General features: G+C 40.6%; 1 protein-coding gene across 1 annotated transcript in view; it reads left to right on the forward strand.

Annotated features, from left to right (window-relative positions):
• FAM126B (family with sequence similarity 126 member B) overlaps positions 1 to 24,399 on the forward strand; it is a 98,311-nt gene that overhangs the window by 30,701 nt on the left and 43,211 nt on the right. Inside the window, exon 3 of the mRNA XM_018570155.1 lies at positions 20,518 to 20,617. The gene's annotated coding sequence lies outside the window, so the exon portion shown is untranslated. The remainder of the gene's footprint in view (positions 1 to 20,517; positions 20,618 to 24,399) is intronic.

Here is a 24,399-nt window from a genome sequence, read left to right on the forward strand (position 1 = left end):
AAAGCTGGTTGAAAGTGATGGATTTTTCTCGGACGTTGTCCTGTATATGGCCAGCATTGGTCTAGTCCAGACCGCACAGTTTACAGGAGTAAATTATATAACATGTTCATTCTACTAGAAGATTCTTAGTCATGATGACAAGTCAATAGTTGGAGGTAATAAAGAATTCTTGACTACAATACTAGTGTAACATGTTATTTACACTTATGATAACCATTCTCTGGGTGTGATGGCCATTACAGTTGGATGGTGTGAGCAGATACACGTAGGTGGGATCAGGGGGCGTGGCTTGTCAAGTGCTGTATCTTGTCAATGGACGCATGCAGCACAGCTCAATTCCCGGATGGGAGCGCACACATAGGTGTCTCCTTTGCAAGCTGCTAAGCAAAGGAGACACCCATAAACCGGAGGGCAAGGGGCCGCAGTATATTACGTATAGGGCTGCAACAACTAATCGATAATAACCGATTATGAGAATAGTTGGCAACTTTTCTCATTATTGGTTAGTTGGTTGGTGAGGGGAGAGAGAGAGCGATTTTTTTTAAAATGCAACCAATCAGTTGAAAAAATAATCGGCAACTAATCGATTATGAAAATAATCGTTAGCTGCAGCCCTAATTAAGTAAAAAAATATATATAAAATGGAAGAAAAAAATAAACAGCTACGCAAGGACAAGTGGGTCTCCTCTGGAGGATTAAAAAAAGAACGGAATGTTTAATATCACTTTAACATTTATATTTTCATTGTTGTATACTGGTGCTTGTGATAGCATCCTTCATGTTTGGCTTTAGAATTTCAGTATTTACAGTATATTTGACCTGAGCTGCTTGTTTAACATAGGACCAATTATTTTCTAAAGATATCATTTTCATTGGGGATGTTTGTTGTTCGGAAATTTGAACATCAGTTTCTTTGCTTTTTTAGGCAGCAGTTGGTACCGCATGTGTACTTGTTTACCTTGTACCTTGTTAAACATATGCTGCAATTTCCAAGTATATACAGTGAGAGTAAAAATAAACTTGAAAGACTTAATAGCAGCTGATGAGATCCCTGGAGATTATACTGTATGTGTTAATTAGGCAATACACATTTAAGTTACCGTTTTTACCTCAGCAGGGTTTAGCAAGTCTTAAAATAAGGCAACTTTGTTGTTGTTGCGGAGCTTGTTGTACAGCGTTGACGCACATAATAGTGCAGTGCAAAGAGCTTTGAAAGGCTATTTTATAAAAGCTGATCGAATAGACTGCAAATGTTACGCCCATTAGTGAAGACCCAACTGATCTGTGCACTAGGCCTTGAATGTTGACTAGTCTGATTGTTTCCAAACTGACATGTTACCTTTTTGTCCACAAAGAAATCCTGTTTATGTAAAACAAGCAGACATTTTATGGCAGATACATTTATTATGTGCTGTTACAATAATATATATAGATTACACAATTGTATCTAGCACCAACAATTCACATAGTGCTTTACATACTGTACCTTCAGTCTCTACCCTGAAGGAGCTTACAATCTAAGGACACACACACACACACACACACACACACACACACACACACACACACACACACACACAACGCCAAATATCCTATCGGCATGTCTTTTGGAGTGTGGAAGAGAACTGCAGTACCTGGGGGAAAGCCACACAAGCACAGGGAGAACATGCAAACTTTATGCGGATAGGCTTCCAGAAAAAGGTTACGTCCACAGCGCTCAGCAGATCAAAGCTGGGTACTCTTCCACAATCTTCCCAGCCTGTCACTTGAGGAAACTCTGCCGTCCACAAGGCTACACCATGCACAAACACAGAAGACAGTGCCTTCTCGTGTGATAAGGTTTATATTTTATAAAAAAACTACGCAATGGAAATATGCAATATGATTATCCATACATCCAGGACAGAGCCAAAAAATCCATCTGTTATGCACATGTTTTATCCCTTTACAAACATGAGCAGTACTAAAAATACCTGTTGATCTGCCAGAATTCCAGTGTCTTCATAGGAAAACCGTGCTGCTGCCTTGAAACTCAAGTGCATGCGTGCACACATTGTGTAGGGAAAGCTCTTGGGAGGTGTAGTTTCAGTGTTGTGTCTACGTCAGTAGAAACTGAGCTCCCAGCAGCTGCCCTTGCAAGATTTTCTACAAGCCTGGTGATTAGATCACAGGGAGTAATAAAAAATAGTTTCTCACTACAGGAAAATGTAAGAAGTAATGCTGAGACATGCTTTAGAGGGGCAAAGGCAAGTTGAGGGGCAGAGGGCTTTACTTGGATAATGCCTGGACATGCACTGTAAATTTTGGATAACAGAGTAAAAGCCTGAACACACCACAGTGGAGTGCTTGCTGAAATGTGCCTGGATACTCTATAAAACATGTAAAATACACAAATGCAGCCTGATAACCGTTTATAAGTCACCAAATACCTCCCATAAAGGTTCACATTGTTATTAATATCAATAACAGACTATTTTGCCTTTTTAGAGATAGCATTGTAAATACTTAATGCAGATCAAACTTGTCCAACTGGAAATCTTGCAATAGTGAGAGATTCCAGTTTATGTAAACTGTTTAGTAACCTAAAATCAACTGCACTGACCTTTGCATCCTTTATAAAATCCACGAGTCATCCTCTCACCTGCTTCTTATCAATACAGAATGTGTGATCGCCCAGTTCTTACATATTTGAAATTCCCTTATTTGTAAAACTTGATCTCCGATCATATTGTACATGCTCAAACCTTGCCAAGATATCTGCTGTCTTTTAATGGAGCAGATCTATTGTCACAAGAGCATCTTGGCTATTACTATTGGCATCCGTGCGCCTTCACAAGGTGGAGAGTTATATGCAGCTTGTGTATTGTTTATTCTTTCCCCCAAGCTATCAGGAGCACTGTTATGAAGGCATGTGCCTACCTCTACCTTGTTTCAGAACAACCTACAAGACCTGTCCTGGTGAGCACAGCTATCCTCTTCCCTCCTGCAGTTTAGGCTGGCTGAACGAGAAAAGCGCCTGACTCCCCAATCCATGCCCAACAGTGTGGATGGGGGAATTCCATCTATTATATTCTGACAGTGGCAGGTGGGTCGCTGTGTTCAGCAGCGGATTGACTACTGTCCTTGTTCAGCAGAGAATTTTCAGACCAGCTCCTTCAACAAATGTTAATTTTTAAAAATTACTTGAACGAAAGGGTAACCACTGGACCATACACTGATTCTGCAGAATTGGCCAAAATTCGACCAGTGTATGGCCAGCTTATTAGTAATAAGCCGATTAACAGAAGGAAAATCAATGCAGGCCACAAGCTGAGCTTCTTGATCCTTCTGTCTGACAGTTCTTTGCTGGTGATGGTCACTTTTACCCAACCGGACGGACACCATGTAGCCTCTGCCTTTCAGCTAATGAACTGCAAGCAGAGGATGTCATGCACTCTCAGACAGGAGGATGGGAGACCTGGATATGTAGGCTGTGCTGCTGATGCAGGACAGGCTATGCTGCTGGCTTACCATCATCCTATGCAAGGGAGCTGAGGTTGCTGGGACAGAAAATGCACGACACACTAAGCTAATATGGAGTTGTGGAAGTACAGATGCCCCTGAAAATTTTAATGTTTCTGCAAAAATGAAAAAACACCAGCAGCCTATAACCTCCTCCTTTTGATAAAAAGACTTCTTCACATCCATGTGAGGAAGCTCTTTGTAAGCTCTGATTTGATGCCAGCTGGTGCTTTCACAGGGGCTGAGGACTGTCATCAGAACAGGAATAGATTGGAAATCTGTCAATGGGGACACTAGTTCTGGTGACCTTGCTGATCGCCAGGGATTTCCCTCACATTGGAGGAAATTCCTCCCACTTCCTGTTGTGGCTATCAGACAGGAGAAGGGAAATGTTCCCAATGGGACACAGGGGGCAAAAACTGACAGGGGTTAAAATCCTCCCTTACTCTATCCAAAATTTAAGTTCTACTTTAAAGTGATCAAGTAAAAAGGTGTTTAAACTATTTTATAATGCTGATTAAATAACTTACAGTGGATGCTGCTCCTTGTTTAAGCGTTTTAGTTTCTGGCAGATTTAGCTGGTCTCCTGAGCACTGGTCCCGATATTCTCCACAAACACACAGGCATGGCAAGCCAAGCCACTCCCCTCCCCCTAACCCCCTTTTCCTTCCTCCCTTTCCTAAGCTAGTAGATGAACAGCTGCTGGAGTCTGCTCTGTCCTCTGTGATCTTGTACTGGACAGGAAGTTCAGTGAAACCAAGCTGAGAGAGATGTAGCTAGGGCTGCAACTAATTATTTTCATCGATTAGTTGGCCGATTTTATTTTTTAAAATAATCGGATAACAAAATTAAATACAATCCTTTATCATCCTTAAAGGAGAACTATGGGGTTAGGGCTTTTCCCCAAAGTTCTCCTTTGGGTAACGGGAGGACTCCCTAGGCTCAGTATACCGCGAGCTACAGCGCACGGTATACTGAGACGCCGCAGCCGGAGCGGATCCTGACATCGATGTCGAGATCCGCCCAGCTGCGTGAGTGACAGCTGGCTCTGCCTATCTAGAGGCAGAGCCAGCTGTACCCGCCCCCCTCCCCCGTCCGTTCCGCCAGTCAGCGCTGGCGGATCGGAGAGGGGAATCCAGCCCCTCCCCTGTCATGGCAGAGAGCCGTGACAGGATCGAGAGTTGAGCGAACCCGGTATGTGTTCGCTCACTTCCCGATCTACTGAGCCGACCTGTGACAGTCTCATTGTCACAGGTCGGCTAGAACTATGAGGTGAGTGAAAAGCACTCATCTCATAGTTCTCCTTTTAATTTAAAATAAAATACACAAATGCAGTGTTACAAACATAAAATTTACTTCAGAATAAAACTGCATGCACAATTTTTTGCAATCGCACTGCACTGGAATGCACGACATTGCTTTCCAGTGCGGGCGATATCACTGTGGGTGCGAGGTGCGTTTGGGGTGCATGAAATGAATGGCACTGCAACGCACCACCCAAAGCTGAATTTGTCAGGCCGAAACTGAAAATGATTTTTCCCACCTTTTTTTTTAATAAATAATTGTATTGTAAGCACATGGCGCTTTTATCAGCTTCAGCTAGTAAATGACAGCTGGCAGTGGCAAGATTCCACAGACGGCAGCTGAATATAAGTGCAGCAGGTAGTGGGTGGGTGGGTGCAATAGCCAGTCTGCTATTGGCCATTTCAAATTGCAATAGCAGGCTGGCTATTGCACCTGCCCACTGCTTGCTGTGCCCTCCTCCCAGCATGGCGGAGAGAGCTAGGGGATCCAACCAACTAATCGATAATGAGAATAGTTGTCAACTATTCTCATTATCGATTAAGTGATAACTTGGTTCAGCGATAGTTGTAGCCAGCCATGATGACTGTAAAAGAATTTAAAGAAATAGTTTGCTGGGCAATGTATATTAGTTTGATCTGGATTTATTTTTGAAAAAAGTTTGAGAATCTAATAATATTTTAGGCAACCATTTGTACATTGATGAAAGAAAAAAAAGTATAAAACAGACTTTTTTTTGTTAATGTATTGCTTATCAGGCTCTCAAGAGTTTTTTGGGATTTCTCCCTAAATTCTTTTCAATTCCATGTTTGAGTTTTGGTAGAGCAAAAACAAGTCCATTTTAAAAGAAGATGCGGTGTAACATGCCTGGTTTACCATTGCATTTGAAAATAATGAAAGGAAATAGCTGTGTCGTTCTGACTCCCGGAGGAAACCTCTAAATACAAAGTAAAATAAATATTTTATATGTATATTTTCATACTCAAAATCATTTCCTCAAGAAAAATAGAACCCATTCCATAGGCTAATTATAGTCCATTTTAATATAATTGCTCTATTCCCGATGCAGAAGTCTTGTAAGTCTCTAATTCTTTTTTCTGCTGTCATTGTGTTCAAATATTAACTCGTTAATAATTGCAAGGCTAACTGGGACATATTAAGCAGTTTGTCTGTGTAATAACGGCCAGTATCACAGTGGGGTGCCGAAATCTGTGCTCAGGCTTTTGTCAACAGTAGAAAATAGTGAACGTTGAGCCACGATTGGCACAGGACATGTTGTTGAAAGAAAGAGCAGGTGTGTTACCTGGATAAAGTTTGGGCAATCATTTATTGAAAGGATCGCATGGCGTGTTTTGTTCTGTTGTACGTTTTCACAGAAAATTATAACTTGATGTCATTGTTTAGTAACAAAATGTGTTAATGTTTTTCTAGCCGTGTTGATCATGTGAGTCTGCTGGTTAAAGGAAAAGTCCTACTTTTAGAAAAAAATAATTAAATGCACACTTCTTCATAAAATAAAAAAAGGATATTTATAATTTCTTTGCATTAGAGCCAGTAAAGCATTGCAACCACCATCAGTGGATCATGGGCGCAGTGTTCTGGCTCCTGTAGATTTTCCCTCTCGTAACTGTGCGTACCAAGGTTAGGACATTCAGTAACATGGCTGGAAGGAAGAATGAGAAGACTACAAGTGCGGTGATATCTCCTCACTTGTATTGTAAACTTCAAGTCCCTATGCCATGGCAGCTGATGGGACTTTAAGTATTGGGTCGGAGGCATCCACAGCTATGTCGAATTTAAAAAAAAACATCAGCTTGCGGAGAGATCCATCCCATGATTCAGGTACGGGGGAGGGGTGTAGATGTGACTTAGCCTTTAGGCCAGGTTCACACCTAGGTGGCATTGGTTTTGTACATATTCAGCGTCTGGTTATTTGCATGTTGTGCACATTTTGATGCGTGTTTGTACACGTGTACATGAAGACGCGTGTTATGACTGGCAGCTTATGAAACGTTGCAGGCAATGGATGATAGCATGTTTAAACGTGCGAAAATGCGCAACATGCCTTTTCTGCTCGTTTCCGGGCATTTCCATTGAAGTCTATGGGGCAAAACGCGCTAACTGCGTAAAGTACCTTTTCGGGCATTCGGCGTTTTGCTGCTCAGGTGTGAACAGGAGCCATTGAAAATCATGGGATTTCTTGTGTTGGGCGTTTAAAAGTGCTTTTCCAACTGCTCAGAAATGCCAAGGTGTGAACCAGGTCTTAAAGAGGACCCATCATGTCTGCAAATCATACCGCCTTAGCTCTTCATGTATGCATTGAGAAGTATGTCCTCGTTGTCCTTTTTTAGTGTATGAGCAGACCTAATAAACGCCCCCTTTTGATCTTTCTGAATCAGTTTGGTTAAATCAGGGGTAGCCAAACTCAGGCCCTCCAGCTGTGCGTGCCCACTGGTGGAACTACAAATCCACTGAGGCATTGCAAGATTCTCACAGCCACAGACGTGACTCAGAGAGATGCATCATGGGATTTGTAGTTTCATCACAGCTGGAAGGCTGGAGTTTGGCTACCCCTGGGTTAATTGTTTGAACTGATTATACACTGTAACTGAAGCTAGATTATAGTTTTTATTGAACATGTGTTTGAAGGTCTGTAGAAAAGCATTACCAGTGCTGTTCTACAGTTCTTCCGCAGTACTTCTTTTTCAAAACAAGATACCTTCCGTCTTCCAGGTTGAATGAGAACATCATTCAGCTTATATCCTCTGAGTCCAGGCTGTCATGGACCGGCCTCCAGCCTGTGGGTAGACATTAAAGGAAAAGCAGCACAGTGATGAGCTAATTTCTGTGTCACTCTGCTTTTTCCTCCTATCGGCATGCGGCTTATCGGCAGATAAATGGATTGCCTCCTTGTGTTGCTTCTCCCTCTCATATTCTGAGCTTTGCTGTACAGGGACTGCAAGAGGCTGATACCAAGTCAGATTAAGTTACTTACACTGCTTGCATTTATGTATTAATGAAGACAGAACTGCAGTAAAAAAGACAATTTTTTTTACCTTTCTAGAGTTAAGGAATGCAATGGAAAATGTAAAAGTTCAATCTGGGCAGCTAAAATAGAATACGAAAAATGTATTGCCACAGTTAGCCAACCCCCCCCCAAAAAAAAAATTCTTCCAATACATAAAGTATAAGAAGGTAAGAAAGAAATAAACAAGCGGGCCTCATAAAAGATGAGAATGGGAGGTTGATCACAAATGACAGGGAGAAGGCTGAATTATTAAAGGAGAACTATGGGGTTAGGGCTTTTCCCCATAGTTCTCCTTAGGGTAATGGTAGGACACAAACTAGCATCCTCCCGTCACCCTAAGCTCAGTATGCCGCGAGCCACAGCTCGCGGTATACTGAGACCGCAGCTGAAGCAGACAATTATGTGTGGATCCGCCCAGCTGCGGGAGTGACAGCTGGCTCTGCCTATCTAGAGGCAGAGCCAGCTGTACCCGCACCCTCCCCCGTCCGTTCCGCAAGTCAGTGCTGGCGGATCGGAGCGGGGAGGGGGGAATCCAGCCCCTCCCCTGTAACGGCAGAGAGCTGTGACAGGATCGAGAGTTGAGCGAACACCGGTATGTGTTTGCTCACTTCCCAATCTAATGAGCCGACCTGTGACAGTCTCATTGTCACAGTCGGCTAGAACTATGAGGTGAGTGAAAAAGCACTCACCTCATAGTTCTCCTTTTAAATGCATTCTTCTCTACAGTATTTATTCTGGAAAACAATGGTTTTAATGAGCATGTGGTTTTAGAATGTGTGAAGACCTATGAGGAAAATACTGCTGGATCAGATAAATTGCACCCACGGGTACTTAAAGAGCTAAGCATGATAATAACAAGGCCATTGTTCCTAATTTTCAAGGACTCCATACTGACTGGGGAGGTACCAGCTGATTGGCGTAAACCAACTCTGGTACCAATAGTTAAAAAAGGTTTGAGATGTGTACTTGGGAATAATAGACCAGTCAGGTTAAAATCCATAGTATGCAAGTTATTTGATGGTATGATAAAGGACCATATCCAAGAATTTGCCTATGGCCATGATATTATTAGTGACAATCAACATGGCTTCAGGAATGACCATTCAAACCTCTATTAGTATTCTGAGGTGGTGAGTGGCAACCTAGATGTAGATAAGCCAGTGGATGTAGTGTACCTTGATTTTGCAAAAACATTTGCTATGGTACCTCATAAACATTTAATTTACAAGCTTCAATCATTGGGCATTGATGAAGTGGTGTGTATTTGGATAGAGAACTGGCTAAGTGAACGTCTCCAGAGAGTATCAATAAACTTTCAGAATGGTCCTTGTAACAGCATGCAATGCCAGGCTGCAGCAAATAAGGCAAGCAGGGTACCATAATTCATAAAAAATGAATGTACTCCAAAGATCCATATTTCTCCTACTGTACAAAACACTGGTCCGGCCCCATCTTGAGTATGCAGTTCAATTTTGGTCATCGATTCACAGAAAGGATGTCCTTGAGCTGGAGAGAGTCCAGAGAAAGGTGACAAAGCTAATCAAGAGGTTAGAGGACCTAAACTATGAGCAAAGACTGCAAGCATTAAACTTGTTCACTCTCGAAAAGAGGAGACTGAGAGGAGACATGATATTAATGTACAAATTGTTTAATGGTGATGGGATAATCGGTAATAAACTGTTTACTGTTCGTTCACTTAAGATGAGAGTCAATCACCTAAAACTAAAGGGAAAAAAGGTTTCATCTAAAACTGCGAAGGGGATCCTTTGCTGTGAGAGCTGTAAAGTTGTACAGACTGGTTTCAGCTGAGAGTATGGAATCATTCCAGAACTATCTAGATACTTTTCTCAGAGAGCAAGATAACCAGAGGCACAGGTAAACTTAGTAACTCAAACACACGCACCCACACACATAACCCCATAGGTTGAACTCTATGGACCTTTTTCAACCTTAACAACTATGTAACTATGTAAACTTTAAAGGGAATGTTAAAAAGGCTTTTGTTATTTAAATAGGTCAGAGCACTAACTCATTACACAATGTCCTGATTAGATCTGGAGCAGATCTGCATTTTTGACGCATACCGGGGCATTTTTTAGCTTAAAATGGGCTTTTAGGTGCAGTACAGTGCGTTTACGTGTGTTCCAGACCAGAGAAAATGAGACCAGCACTATGTTTTTGGTCTGAACCAGAACGGACTGTGCTGTTGTGAACAGAGCCCAGAAATACTATAGGGATGCATTGGGATGCGTTTGTGGTCCGGACATGGTGCAAACATGCCCTAAATTTTTATTGTGTGTCTGGATTTTTGTATATTTAAACATAGATCTAAAACCTTTTAAATAAATGTAAAGTAAAAAAAAAGATCCCAAAACTTTGATATTCCTTTAAAATGACAATATAAAGTTAGGTACTGCTTTGCTTTTATGCTTTCTGTGTGTACGGTTATAACATCTGCAGAATATCTACCCCTAAAATACTTTAATAAGCAAAGCTCCTTTTGTGTAAGCAGTTTTGTTCCTGGTTCTGATCTGCTCAGGTGTGGAATGCCAAGGTGGAGTGGGCACGCACAGATTTATTTTTTCCCTCGGCATATATCTGTTAAGCACTATATACAGTATATTGCTCAGTGCTAAAATCTTTAACTAGACCTTATAAAAATAACTTATGAAATCTATATAATACAATTATGTTCAGTCCAAAATGATCAATATGAAAAGGGGAAAGTCTATCCGTGCATTTATTGATTAATATTGTGCACAATAAGGTGCAACAAAAGTTTATTGATATAGGTATGTATAAGATATCTTCAGGTGAAACTTCTCACTGTCTGTGTGCGAGCCAACCAACACAGACCACACTCACCAGATTTGTTGGACCATACAATATAGAATGGCCATATCATGCTCAAATTACTGGTGTGTTCTGCCACCAGGGTTCTGTTCCTCTTACGTCCACACTCCTCTTCTCTCCGAACCACCAGACCGCTCATGAAATATAAAAAAAAACCATCCATAGTGTAATCCAGTAAAATAGATTGTTTGTTTATTAAAATAGATTAACAACACTCACAAACGACAAAGATGCGATCACATATATAATAATTCTTCCTCTCGATCTCTGCTTTGTCGAGCGCAATTAATTTAAGGAGTGTTGTGGACGTAAGAGGAACAGAACCTTGGTGGAAGTACACATATCATTAATTTAAGGGTGATATGACCATCCTATATTTAGTGGTCTATGTTGGTTGGCTCACACACAGACCATAAGTTTCATCTGTCGATACCTTAAGGTGCCCATACACCTTGCGATTATCGTACAATAATCGCGGGAAATCACGCGATCGTACGATAATCGCAAGGTGTATGGAAGGCGTGCAACCGTTTCTACTGTACAACAGCAAAAAGTTTTCCTGGCACACTCACAAGCTAGCATGTAAAAAAATTTGTCTCAGACTAAGGTTAAAAACAGAGGTTTTCTGCAGAAAATATGAAAGCTGCACAGCCGTTCCAAGGCACCTCTTATAGTGCGGTCCTAACTCTAAACTATCAGTCTCTGTCTTGGAGCACATGGGGCAGAAGATAAAATTGGGTGCAGGTTTGTCAGGAGGAAGCCCAACCCCCCTTAAAGGCACAGACGCACAAGGGATCCCGCACATCCCAATGGCAGCTGAGACCCCCCATGCATCACTGCACCAAATCAGTCAAGCAAAACAGATGACAAACGCACTCATCAATTCGTCACCAGCTTTACAGCAAGGTGCACACGGAATGCGTTTCTACTGTACGGTTGCACGTCTTTTGTCGAAGGAGCATGCTAGAAAACCCGCCGAGAATCGTACGATTGTCGGTGTGTTAGTGGCCTGCTCGTTCGACAACTGCGGAACGGGCCGGTGTGCGCCCACGCACACTGCCCGTTCAGCATTGCAGTCATCGGAAGCCCGCCCCTCAGCGGGGCGGGCTTTCAATGATCGCAAGTATGATCTGCCTGTCAAGATGGGCAGATCGTACAAGCTTTTAATCAGCTCACAACCATCGCAAGACAAAAGTCTTGCGATGGTTGTAAGGTGTATGGGCACCTTTATACATACCTATATCGAGAAACTTTTGTTTGCACAATATAAATCGCTGAATGCACTGATGGACTTTACCTTTTTTCTATTGATCATTTTGGACTGAAAGTGTTTTTATTCCTTCTATTATATAGATTTCATGAGGTTATTGTACAAGATCTGTTGCTAGATTTTAGCGTTGAGCATAATATATATATATATATATATAGTGTTGATTGCAAGTCTGGTTGCTCTTTTGTACAGCTGCTTTTAGGTAATTATTTTATTAGGAGCGCGGATCTTTAATTGATTTATCTTTTGATTTACTTGTTAAAGGCTAACATTTTTTCAGTTTGGGACAGGCTGGGAAGGGATAGAACCCCTTTTAGGCATTTTCCCATTTTATGCACCGATAATTTAAAATGTTATTCATTAGGGACCATACATTGCAGAGGTTCCTTGACATGGCAGTGTGACTTCACAAGCATTTTTATGTAACAAAAACCACCGTTTAGCCTAAACTGTTGAAATGGTTTGTTTAGACTTTTTCTGCTGACTAGCTGGAAAGTGTGCTGTGAAAGCTCTTTATGAATATTAGAAACCAGTCCCATTAATCCATTTGCACATGTTATTTGTGATATCGAAGGGAATTAAATATTAATAGCTCTAACCATCTGAAATAAAATAGAACTTTAGAAGGGAGCTCAAATGTTGCTGTAGATTGTTCTCAGTCGTATTCAGAGACCACATTTCTACCAGTTCATTTGTTTACACTTCCATTTGTTTGCCATTGTGATTTCTTTTTTTTTTTTTAATAATTTTTCCATTTAGAAGAGATTTCAGAATGTCTATTCCCTGTGCTGTCTTAGCCGTGAGATGCACTGCACCGTATGGTACTCATTGTACCCGCAGTTCTATTGTAAGTTCTCAAGAGCTTGGCTGGCATATGACTACAGTGCTTGTTACTTTTAGGTGAACTAAAATTAGAACTATATGTATTGGTTTCTGCATATACAGCTATGCAAAGGCTTCAGAATCTTTTATTTTCTGTTCTAATTTCTGACTAGTCATGTCTTATACCTCAACATTCAGGACTCTTGTGTGCCCTATGTTCCCAGGACACACTTTTGCTGTTTTTGTGTTGGGTTTTTTTTAGTTTTTTTTAAGGATACCAGTAGGTAAAATTTTAAGACTGCGTAAATAGTTCTGTACATGCCACAAAATAGGGCAACATTATAATCTTTAAAAAAAAACTGTGCCTTCCTAGGCATAGCAATCTCAGAGTTTTTGTGCACCAGCAAAAAAAATTGTTTCGGAATTCGGATTCAGATGAAATTCGTTAGCGGAAATCCGTACGTAATTTCATTTAAGAGGGGAAAAAAAGTTTTTTTGTTCTCAAATGTCACTTTGCTGCAACGAAATTTCGTCCAAAAACACAAATCGAAAATTCAGATTTGTTTGCATTTGTTATCTGTAATTCGAATACATCCGAAATTTCGTCCCAATTTCGATTCGGAACGAACATGTCTAATAATAATTGTATCACATCATATACATAATGTAAGAAATCATGTCAAAATGATTGGATATACGAGTCTCTAGACAGCAAAAGTAAACAGTTCCTGAAAATACATAATAGTTTTTCTTTAAATATTGCTTGATAGCTGCTACGGTTTGCATACAGAGCTTCTGCATTTTAGTACTCAATGAACAGTTTATAGTTATTGATAATACTGTCCTCAAATATCAGGGAGGAAGTTGGCCATATGCTTTTTTGATGGGGGAATAGATGTTTCATCACTATATACATAAGAGTGAAATAATCGGGTTGCTCTGTTTTGAGGTTTTTGTATTGTGTAAATGTGTCATACAATGTTAGTTTTCTTGCTGTAGAATTGTCACCAGTTCCCAGGATTTGTTGGAACTAAAAAGGCATAGGGCATGGGGGACTTCAGCTGTGAAAAATAAAGTAACTGATCTTAACATATTCCCTTATTGATGGCCATTAAAGGGATGGATAGTTTTTTTTTTTCAATAATTTTGTTAGGTGTGAAGCTCTGCAGAAAAATATTTACCGCAGTTATCACTTTTTATCACAATCCAAAAAATAAGGGATGTATTCCTATTTTCAATGCGGTGGGACCAAGTAGACATTTCCTTTTTGTCTTTGTTCTGTAAACCAGAGTTTTTTGTTTTTTTTCCCCCCTTATTTTAGTATACCTGTGCAACTGTGCATTGCATCTTCGAATTTCCAAATTAAGACACGGAGATGAAATTAAGGATGAGTTATTAGAAGAACAAGAATACATTTTTGCCACAGTACACTTTACCACTGGTTTAGCATTGCCAATATAATTTTAAAAATGCATAATATGAATAAAAGGCCTAGTTTTTTTTTTGTTTTTTTTTCTTCAAGGGCTGTTCTCTCACGGTTCTTGGACTCTTGCGCTGCGAATCTCGCTTGCTGTGTGCTGACTATCCTCGAGGCAGATTTACTGCTGATTTTCTTGTGAAATAATGTTTATAAAGTCTATTCTAAGACACAAACAGTGACTTTAGAAGAGGACATTATGACCTAAAGGCAGTGTCTCCAGAGCCTGTATGTTCCAAACCTACTAGCCCCCTTCTTCCTTACTTTACATAACAAGGAACAATTCTCTAGTACATTCTAGAAAAATTCAGCAAAATATAACCTAATCCTAAAGAGCCTAAAGTACGGGTTAATGCCACACTTGTATTACCTAGGAAATATGGATGTCTACTAGATTCACAAACAAAAATTGTCTTTTCTCTTTCTACTGAGGTCTTCAGTTCATTTGCTGGAATTTGAGGCAATGGGAGAGACATGGGAAAATCCTTCTCAAATCCAGATTGACTTGCAAGCAGTAAATGCTACCTCCTCCTCCTGGTTGTTAGAACCCCCTCTCTTGCTTAAGTGTTTGCTCTTCTTCAATTTTCTGTGGTCCCTCGGACCTTATTTACATTTGAGCGTGATCTTTTTTTGCGTTTTTTCACAAATTATTCAGGCTTAAGTGTTTTTGTTTCGGGCAAAGCTATATACTAGGAGGAGCAGACAGGTGTTAGGAGCAAAATTGCACAAATGTGTATTACACAAGTTTTTCAGGCACTCCCATTGAGATTTATAGGTGCCAAAAATGCACAGTTCTGACCCCAAAAAAACTTTATTGAAGATAATGGGATTCTTCATGTTGAGTGTTGTCGCGCTTCGGGGAAACGCAGCAAAATGCTCAGATGTGTTTGGGGACTGATTCTCCTCACACCTTTTATTTAAAAATACTCCTGATGTGAAGAAAGTAGAAATTAAAAGAAGCAGACATCCTTTGCGGATTGCTGAAGTGGGATGAGCAAAATGAAAACACTGCACAGTAGACATTAAGATGTGATTCTCCATCTGTGTGAGTTGAGGCAACAGCTGTATATAAAACTTTCATGCGTAACAAAATATTATTTTGCTGCTTTCTGAGGAAGAGCCCTATAAGACTGGGTGGCTTGCATTGCTTCTCAAACCTTTCTCCATAGAAGCTGTGCCTAGCAAGACCAAAACTGCTGCCTGCAAGCTGGAATGATATAGGCCATGTATGTGCTGTAGCTGGATGTATATTTAGCCGCTGAGACATAGCTTGGTGTATTCACTATCATTAAATGTGGATGAATCGCCTTGATTGTGCTAGATGTGATATTATTTAAATGCCTAAAAGGCAGTGATACATTAACTCCAGTTCACATAGTTTACATTCCTGACTACAGGGTTTAAAGAACTTTCAATCATAATGTTTACTCTTGTTTGCGAAATCAGATTCAGTGTACTCCAGTTTTATCCACTGACTATTTGTCAGGGGACCAAGAAACCGGACAGAAACTTAAAGTACATGTTTAAAAAAAATAAAAGTTTATTGAAAATAACAATAAACAATATGGCAAAAAAACAATGGAGAAAGTCCAGGACGTTGTCGTTGCCAAGCAAACGGTCAGATGCCAAAGTGGGGGGTAAACCAAACCAGGTCAGGGAATACTGAGAGCAGGATGAATGGAAACAATAGCCAGAGTCAGCAGCCAGGAGATCAGTCAGCCAGAGCAAAAGTCATACATGGTGAACAGGAACTGCAGAGCACTTGGTAGATCTGAACAAACGCAAGACTAAATAGACAAGCTGGTGGTTAAATATTGAACTGGTGTTGCATCATCACTCTGAGACCGGAAGTTGTCAAGAATTTGCTAGTAGCTGCAGAATATGGTTTACAGGTGTGGTGATAGGAGGGCGCCAAAGAGGAATGAACAGTGTCAGACGCACTGATAGGCTGCAGCTTAAAGCTGGCCATACACCTATAGATTTTCGATCAGAAATTTTCGTTGCTGCCAAGAACTCTCATTTGATTCCGGCTCAAATAGCCCATCAAGCACAGACCAATGTCGATTTGGATAATTTTTCCTTACCAATACTAACTCGCCAATTTTTTTGTACAAAAACGCCACTAATCCATTGGTTTTTGCACGATTCAATTTTTTTTTTTCGGTCTGACTGATCGAGGAAATTCAGCCAGGAGTACAGTAATTAAAATCGTCGAATTCCCATTAACTGATCGATTATCGCACAAAACCACTTTCGTGTTCAATTCCCCAATGGAGAGTGTATGGGCACCTTTACAGGACAAGGAAGGGTAAGAGAAACCCTGGCTGTTACTCTAGTGAAATCGTGGAATACATCTAAACAAAAATGCTAGTGACAATGGAACGGTTTTTAAGGCCTGTCAAGTAAAGCAAACACTGGCGGTCTAAAAATTCGGTTTTCTAGCCTTTCTGTAGCATTTTGTTTGTCTTTTATGGCAATAATCCACAGGACTATGGGATCAGGGTGAATATGCCACCAACAACACTTAACCAGCAGCAGAACCACTGAAATGAAACTTGCATTATCTCAGTGGATTTGCTGTATTGCATGACATGATACGAGAACTCTGTCATCAATGAGGAAGCAGTGAAGATGCAGTATATATTTGGTTTGTGAAGTGATTCTATAGGTTGGCATGAATAGAAATATGTTGCTGGCTAAGGTGACAGAAAGGATCTTGCATGGGCCTTAAAAAAAATGATGAGGCATCTCTCACTATATAATTTTAATTATGACCACCGTAGCAGAGCAAATGGCATTATCTTCACTATAGTCAAGTAGTGAGTGGCATTATCACACACCGCTCATAGGTCAACAGCTTTATTTCTATTGTGCCCAGATAGCCACAACAACATTATTCTCCCTGCAGTATTTTCTACGGATGAATACTCTGAGGACCACACACACAGAATAATAATTATTCTTGATGGTTATAACCACTGGCATCCCACTGCCTGCCAGTAAGCACCCTCTCCACCCATGAACAGGAGATGGTGGTTAAACACCTCTGTCCACCATCCACACCTGTAATACCTAACAGACTGGCAGTATTAGATGTAGGGTACGGTGAGATATTCTGCTGGAGGATGGAGATGAACAGCTTTCTGGGACAGGAGACGTGTTCTGGAGTATGTCTGGTCAAACATGTTGCAGTATTCTGACAATGTGACAGGTGGTATTCTCCATTTTATTAACGTTTCAGTCCAATCATAGTAACATTTCTCCCTCCCGCAACAAGGAAATAGACCTATACACTTGTATCCTGAAAACCAGCATGTCTGTATGTACTGTGACTCCTCTGACACCACCCTAATCTTAGGGGAACAATATGCTGCTTGCCACACAAAAAGACTCTGGAGCTTTTGGTACCCAGTAGACATCTTAACCACTTCAAGACCAGGTGTTTATACCCCCTTCCTGGCCAGGCCATTTTTCAGTATTTAGTGCTGCGGTACTTTGACATTTATTCCGTCATGCAACGCTGTACTGAAATGAATTTTATACCATTTTTTTGGGGACAGATAGAGCTTTCTTTTGGTGGTATTTAATCACCACTGGGGTTTTTATTTTTTCTAGATTTCATAAAATGTACTTAAACTTCTGTTAGGAAACAATTATTATTACCCAATTTTTTGGTAAAATATAAAAGACGGGGTCATGTCGGGTAAATAGACACCAAACATGTCATGCTTAAAAATTGCGTGCACCCTCGGAAATCGCAAAAAAACTACTAGTGTTATCAGTGATTGATGGCCCTAAAATTATCGCAAACATGCACACCTGATGCATGTTTGCATGGGTGGGGGCTTTGAAAAAAAAATGTTCTTTTTTATGTGTGACTTTAATTTTATTTTGGAAACTTTAATTTTTATTCCTATTTTTTTTCCCACTTAACTCTATTGCTATCACATAGGGGGCTAAGAAACCCCTCTATGTGATAGCAAAAGATGTGACGGGTCCTTTTTATGGAGACATCAGGGGTCTCCAAGACCCCTAATGTCACCTGGGACCCCCCTGAAGAAGCTGATGAAGCACAGATCTGCGTCTGAAGCTGGATAGTAGAACAGTAGAAAGGCATCATGGCACACTCACAAACCAGCATGTAAAACAACTTGTCTCACCACTAAGGACAATGACAGATTTTTTTTTTAGCGGTGAGTGTCATGTCTTTCTGTTGTTGTCTAGTGTATCTATAGCCAAAACATGTATTTTTAGCTTTGGGGAGTAGGGAACGATTAATATACCTCGGAGTTTATTTTTTTTTGCTGTTTTGTCTCATTGGGGAGATTTTCCTTCACTTTTTGTCCCAGAGACACAACAGGAAAGTGAGAGAAAATCTCTACAGATTGAAGATGATTTTCCTCTTACTTGTCACAGGAACAGATGTCCCTATTGGAAGATTTCCCCAAGCATTTTGCTCTGGTGATGATTGTAAAATGCTTAATTTCCCATCTTTCTATCCCAATGACAATGGTCACCAGGACAGAAAGAGAGGGTGAACCTTCCTTGCAAGGACACAGACAGCAGTAAAATCCTGGCGGAATGGATAGTTAGTGCTGGAACCCTAGGTTTTCACAAAGTGTCTGAATGCTGGGCTGGTGGCTTTTACACAGCAAAGGATCTCCAGTTTTCTTGCTTTGTAATGCAGCTAAATAGAACTTAAACTACCACACCATGTTTGTTAGTCCAGATAAATTGCAATGTGCAATAAAGTAGAAGACTTATATGAAAATGACCTTTCGGGGAACAACCCCCCCTCCTCCAGATCAGGGCTACAATAACTGTAAAAACCTGATTTTAAACAACTAAACAATTTTAACCACCTCCCGTCCGCCGAACGTCGAAAGACGGCCGGACGGGAGTCTCCTGGATGTGGGTGGCCGTCGGACGTTCGACGTCCTTCGCGCCCGGGAAACCGCCTAGATTTTAAACGGCCAGCGATGCCCGTTTACATACAGGCGGTGCGGCGTCTGTAGAGATGCCCAATCGCTTGTATGATGCAAGTGAGGGTGAGCCCCCCCCCTCCTTACCTCTTGTCGCTGTCCCTGCCGCCGCGATCCCGGGTGTCCATCCATCCCGGGTGATGTGGCTCTGTGCACCGAGAACGGAGGGAGATAAGTACGCGATCTCCCTCCGGTCTCTGAATGCAGGAAGTGATGTATATTACATCACTTCCTCATTCCTCTGTCACTCTCTGGTACAGAAACCGGAGAGGAGCTGATGAAGCAGATTTGTGCTTTATCAGCTTCTCTGGAGGTCCGTAGGTGACAGGGATCTTAGAGACCCCTTATGTCTCCGTAAAGGGGACCTGTAACTGTAATTTGTTATCACATAGGGTACTTCTTAGCACCCTATGTAATAACAATAAAGTTAAGTGTAAAAAAAAATTGCTCACAAAATAAAGATTTACACACACAAAACAAAAAAAGGCTTGACATATTTGGTGTCTATTTACCCGACGTGACCCCGACTTTTATATTTTACCAAAAAATTTGGTAAAAATAAATGTTTCCTAAAATAATAAAGGGATAACCATTTTTTTTTTTTAAATATTCAGTACATTTTTTGTTATATGGTAAAAAATAAAACCCCAGCGGTGATTAAATACCACCAAAAGAAAGCTCTATCTGTCCCCAAAAAATGGTCTAAAATTTAAATATAAGTATAGCGTTACATGACAGAAATAAACGTCAGCCAAAGTACTGCAGCGCTGAATACTGAAAAATGGCCTGGACAGGCCTGGAGCTGCTGAACATAAGTGATATAAACATGTTCATAATGCCTATTAAGTGTGCTATATAATTATGAAAGTAATAACATTAACAGAAATCTGATACTAAAATAGTAATAAAAATGCTAAACAATTATTACAAAATGATTGATTTTTTAGAAAACTTTTTTTTATTTTTTTTTCTTGTTTTAAGTTTGTCTGTTTTTAGGTTGTTTTGAATTTTATTAGTTATTTTATCTATATCCAATGTGAAACTATATCTATAATATATCACCTTGTTGTATTTTTACTGTATTGTTGTAGCCCTCATGAACAGGGTAGTTGGACTAATAACCCAGATCCATTTAGTAGCAATAGCAACCTTTTGAGGGGTCTAACCCACTATGTGCTATATCTAAAACTGAAAAAATAAATGTTTTGTGTGGATATGGACTTTAAATGTTAATGTCTGTAGCATGGGGATGTAACAACAATTTCTTCTCTTGTTTTCACAGAGATCTAAGGATCCCATAGAATGACGCCAAATGCATTTCAGGCATGAAACCCACCACCTGCCACTGCTCTCTGTAAAAAACTGATTTCCTTGTAACTCAGGTAAGATTGAACCATACATAATGAATGTCTTTTGAATGTCTTTATTGTATTGTTGTGATGCAATAATTATGCGCAGTGTAAATTATTTAAACACTAAATTAAAGCCATGCAGTCATCAGTGCCACATTCTCACCATCTCATACAACGTGAATGCAATTTGCAAAACACAGGTTCTAAGTGGGAAGGCCATCAGGATTGAAGATGATAATTGGCTTCCAATAGAGAGTCGGCAGATTATTTGTCAAGACATTAGCTTACAAGTAGGGATGCACCGAAATTTCGTCTGGCAAAAAACGACGCCTGAAAATTGCATTTTTGGCAAAATGGCGAAAGTGCCATCTTTCAGAAAAAATTGCAGTGCATTCCTAGTTTCTATCCTCCACCGCTGTGTGCTGCTCTGTGTCCCCTCTGGTGCAGCATCCAGCGGGTAGGAGAGAAACTGTCAGCGGGCGGGGTGGAGAGCAGTATAATTGTTGTCGCAGGAGACTGAGCTCTCCTCCCACACCGCACTGCTCAGCCTCCTGTGACAGATCAGGATGGAGAGCGGTGTGAGGGCGGAGACAGCTGTCACAGGAGGCCGAGCCGGCGGTGCGGGGGAGCAGACAGCTGTCAAATGAGACCAAGCTCTCCCCGCGCTGCCTGCACAGCCTCCTGTGACCGAGTCAGTAGGAAGCGGGTACAAGCAGTCAGAGATCAGATACTATTGAGGGCATGTTTACTGTGTTCCCAATTATGAATGAACAGGAAGTGCTCTACATCACTTCCTGTTGATTCATGATTGTGGATATAGCAAACATACTCTCTGCACAAGTTATGAATGAAAAAGAACACTCAGTATAGAGGATTCCTGTTCGTTTATAACAGGGGATGCAGAAAAAGAGATGGAGGACTCTGTGTCCTTAAAGGAGAACTATGAGGCGAGTGCTTTTCACTCACCTTATAGTTCTAGCCGACCTGTGACAATGAGACTGTCACAGGTCGGCTCAGTAGATCGGGAAGTGAGCAAACACATACTGGCGTTCGCTCACTTCTCGATCCTGTCACGGCTCACTGCCGTGACGGGAGGGGCTGGATTCCCCCCTCCCCGCTCTGATCCGCCAGCGCTGACTGGCAGAACGGACGGGGGAGGGGGCGGGTACAGCTGGCTCTGTCTCTAGATAGGCAGATCCAGCTGCCCCTCATGCAGCTGGGCGGGTCCAGACATAATTGTCGGGATCCGCTTCAGCTGCGGCGTCTTAGTATACCGTGAGCTGTAGCTCGCGGTATACTGAGCTTAGAGTGACGGGAGGACACTAGTTTGTGTCCTCCTGTTACCCTAAGGAGAACTATGGGGAAAAGCCCTAACCCAATAGTTCTCCTTTTAATCTCTTTTTTTATTATAAAAGGGAAATATCAGGGCTAGACCCCTGATATTTCACTGAAGCCCCCGACAGTAAAGTTAAAAGAAAAACATTTTAATAAAATATAAAAAGGTTAGAAAAATGTTTTTTTATTTTCAGTTTCAAAATTTAATTTTCGGTGCACCTCTACTTATAAAGTAGTGTGCGGTGTTATCACTGTCAGTTTCTGAAAGAGTTGACTATGTTGTCCATATGAACATCTTTATTTTATTTTCCATTGAGTTCTGACAATATGTAAAGCAGAAGCAGGCAGGTGACTACTGACATTGGAAACAGACCATTTTCTTTTACTTTTAAATTGAAGTACCAAAATCTCCCTTAAGTCCCTGTTCATACTATCTGGTAGCATTTGTGGGCATTTGTTTTCTGCGTTTGCTGCATGTCCCCTTTTGATTTAAATGCATGTGCACCAAATGCAGGAAAGTCATGCTTGAAGCAAAATAAGTCTGCTACACATGCCCCGCATTTCTTTTCGGAGCATCTTCATGCACAGAAAAAAAACACATTTGCTCAGCCACGTTTTGCATGCCATTAACATGTACTAGGACCACAAGCACATTCCATGTTTTTTGGCGCATTCTGTGTTTTTCCCGAGTTTGCAGTGCATTCACGATGCTGTGAACGGGGACTTAAGAAAGCTTTATCTCTGTTATCCTTTTTAATGATGGCAGTGTGTGGTGTGCATGAGAAAGGAGTCCACTTCTTTGATATCCGCTTTTCACTTCAGAGGATGTTCCAAGTACATCTGTTTCAGCATTGTCTCTCTAAAAATTGGACCAGCCCCAGGTGACTTTTAGCATGCATACATTTGGGATCAGTTTTCAGAGACAGACAAAAGGTATTGGGTACATTGGCTGAACACCAAAACACGGTGTGTGTTCTAGATGTCTTGCGCGCCTTGAGTAAGAAAGTTAATACTCTACTTTCAAAACAACTATTTGCCAAGTATTTTTGAACAATTAATTTTGATTTGGGTATAAAGTCACAAGTATTCAAATGAATTACACGCAGACCAAGTCTAGGGTAAGTCATGTGGTTGCAGCTTTCTGTATAATGAGTCCACAACATTTTTTTTATCCAGAAACAAATTTCAAAATCTTACAGTAATTTTCTTTGGAGATATGTAAAAATATATTCAAATATTTACTTTAATGTGTACACAGGTTTTATAACCTTTCAGAAAGCTGTAGAAAATATTTTAAGCTACATGTGTGTCTTTAGTTGCACATCTTAGACCTAAAAAATGCTTAGGTGTGCATTATACATAGATATTACAGTATATTTTACTTTCTTGCTTTGAAGCTATGGATCACCATCTAATTCCCTGCAGCCATTCCAGACAGCAACACAAGAAGCTATTTATATAGGTGACAAGCAGGTGAAAAATAATTGAGCTCTGATCTCGGCCTTGTTGAGAACAGATTGTATCTTATATGGCATTTCTTAGCTCACTGTGTGTTTTTTAAAGGACTCAATCACCTAGCAGTCTTACGTGAATTATAACAATGAACAGGGTTTTCACAACTAATCTTTTTTATTGTATTTAATGGACTTTAAATCCAGTGATAAAAAACTTTGTAAAAGCTATGATGCAGCATGCAATTAGATAGATATGCTGACTATTAACAGGAAGCATTTTTAGCCAGTCCAAAGGCTAAAAATGCAGCTACTATTCAGAGTTTGGAATTTTGGTCAATAAATTTCAGCAGTGCATAACATTACATTAGCTATATGAAGCAAGTGAGTACTGCACACAGACCCCTGTTACATGTTAGTGGCAGAATACTTATATTTGTATCATCACTGTTGCGATGGTACAAATATAAGTATTCTGCCACTAACATGTAATAGGGGTCTCTGTGCAGTAACCTCTTTTTTTTTTCTCACACGTTTTGGGAGCCCCAAATTCAGAAAGTTTTAACATGTGAATCTTGACTCCATCTAGAATGTTGCCACTGGTCTCTGTCCCTGTTCCCTCCCCACTGATCAATGAGGCAGTCCATCAGATCAGAGTTAAACCAATAAGAAAGATGTATAGGCCAGACACCAACTTATTGGCTCATCGATATTTCCATATAAGAACATACTGGGTTTTGCGGCCCCTCAGATGCTTTCCATATTAGTTGCAATTAAATGCTTATCACATTTATGTGGTGTATCACTTTCTTGCCAGTACAGGTTTGCCTAGACCTATCATTGTGGCCTGTTTAGATATGAATTGTTATAGGGCCACCCAGCATTAGCAAGTGCTTATACACTTGTAAGATTTTGCGTGTTCATGTGTCTCAGATGAATACTTTGGAGCACAGCAAATTTCAGCTTAACACTTAGTGATCATTACTTTAAGGTTTCCCCTGTTCTTGCTCGACCATAGTGGAATCA

The sequence above is a fragment of the Nanorana parkeri genome, unplaced genomic scaffold (assembly GCF_000935625.1).
Source record: "Nanorana parkeri isolate BGI_ZX_2015 unplaced genomic scaffold, ASM93562v1 scaffold1465, whole genome shotgun sequence".
Classification (NCBI taxonomy): domain Eukaryota; kingdom Metazoa; phylum Chordata; class Amphibia; order Anura; family Dicroglossidae; genus Nanorana; species Nanorana parkeri.